At 36.1% G+C, this 1,935-nt stretch overlaps 1 protein-coding gene across 1 annotated transcript in view; it reads right to left on the bottom strand.

Moving 5' to 3' along the window:
* The window catches only part of THBS4 (thrombospondin 4), a 53,852-nt gene that overhangs the window by 26,638 nt on the left and 25,279 nt on the right, over positions 1 to 1,935 (bottom strand). The gene's annotated exons all lie outside the window — the stretch shown is intronic.

Raw genomic sequence — 1,935 nt, 5'->3', positions numbered from 1 at the left:
AAAAAAAAAAAAAAAAAAAAAAAAAAAAAAAAAAATTTCAGATTTAAATTATTTGTATTGATACATGATTTTTACATATTTAAGGGGTACATGTGAATTCTCAACGATTAACATTAAATAAAAGAAGAAGATTCTGTTATATCCCAGATTAGAAATACCTTAGAATTTCTATTTGTGTCTATTTTCCTCCATTCCATTATTTTCTTTCTCTTCATACCACATTTATATACATCTTACCATTTATTTATATTTATTTAATACTTTACTTCAGGAAAATTAGTATTGTTCTGGAATCAGAAAGCCCTTCTAGCTAGTCTGTCTTGCCAGGTCTTTCTGATTCTTCTCCCTCGGGAAGCAAGTGGTGGTGACCACGTCGACATAAGAGATTTCCCGTCTGACTCCTCCCACCATCTCTGTAGGTTACAGAACCTCACGTCAACTGGCTCTCTTCAGACTGTGATCAACTGGAAAATCCAGTCAGAGTTCAGAAGGGTGGGAAAATGAACCTAGAAAGTCTAATGTGGAGAAAGCCTTAAAATATATCCTTCATGTTCCACAGTAGTGATTCTTTTCTTTGGCGACACTGCAATGTAAATAGGTATTCTTGGCTAGTTCATCTGCAGGCAGCACCATCTTGGCATTTACACTCTACAGAAAAGGTACCCGAGGAGAAAGATGGTCCAAGTTACTTGCCACAAATCACACAGATTAACAGCAACACAGTCTGGGTGTATATGTGCAATATATTTCTTTTTTTATTATTTTATATACAAGTAATGGTTGTTTCTTGTAGAAAGTTAAAACAAGATGAGCAGGAAGGAAAACAAATACCATCCAAGCACCCAGAAAATAACCATATTAATGTAGACATATTTTCTTCTCATCTTCTAGGTATGTATGTATACATATATGTACATATATATACACATGCACACTTTTTTCTAAATTAACCCATATTGACCTATAACCTCCTTTTTTTTTTTTTTTTTTACTTAACAAAATACTGGGAATGTCTTTTGTGTTTTAATATTCAGCTATTCCATAGTATTCCATTTTATGATTATACTGTAATTTAAGTAGCCAGCCCTCTCCTTTTGGACGTATATGTTGTGCCAAGTGTTGATTACAGTAAGTATTTCTGAAATGAACATTCTCATCCATACATCTTGGTGCTGCTTTTTTTTTTTTTTTTTCTATAACCCAGGACAGTGCTGAAGTGCTTCTTTTTTGTTCTTTAATTTCCTCAGTTTTAGTTCCTAGAAGTGGCAATGCTGGGCTGTTGGGTTTACACATGTTTAAGGTTCTGATGCACATGACTAAATTACCCTCCAGAAAAGCTCTACTTTAAGTTCTACTTAAGGCTTTCCCACCCTGGGACAGCTAAAGACTGGCCAGAGCTTTGCAACTGCAATGATGTGTTTACCACCTCCCTTATCAGCAATATTTGCAATTAGCCTCCAAACCTTGTTCCTGGGATTGTTTCCAGTGAAAATTAGCCATGCCCGGCTGATTTCTGTATTTTAGTAGAGACAGGGTTTCACCATATTAGTCAGGCTGATCTTGAACTCCTGACCTTGTGATCTGCCCACCTCGGCCTCCCAAAGTGCTGGTTTGGGAATGGTACCTGTGGGTGCACCTGGAGGCATGTTTAGACACTAGCTGAAATCACTTTGGTCTTTCTAGCAAACCTTAACTAATGGGCTCCACTCACAAAGGGTCAACTTCCAAGATTTTAGCTAAGGGCCTCTTATGTTCAGGACAATAATGGAGTAAAAAAAAACAAGGCTGAAAACCAGAAGATATGTGGGCTTAAGCAGATATGTGAATAGCTACCCACATAGGGAAAAAAAAAATGAAACAAAAGCAAAACAGAAAATAAGGTGGGAGTCCTTCTTTTACAACCACAGATACTTTTTTTTCTTTTTTTTTTTTTTT

The sequence above is a fragment of the Rhinopithecus bieti genome, unplaced genomic scaffold (assembly GCF_001698545.2).
Source record: "Rhinopithecus bieti isolate Rb0 unplaced genomic scaffold, ASM169854v2 scaffold_5216, whole genome shotgun sequence".
In the NCBI taxonomy this organism is placed as follows: Eukaryota; Metazoa; Chordata; class Mammalia; order Primates; family Cercopithecidae; genus Rhinopithecus; species Rhinopithecus bieti.
Note: the sequence above shows the minus strand (reverse complement) of the source record. Positions and strands in the feature narration are given on the sequence as shown.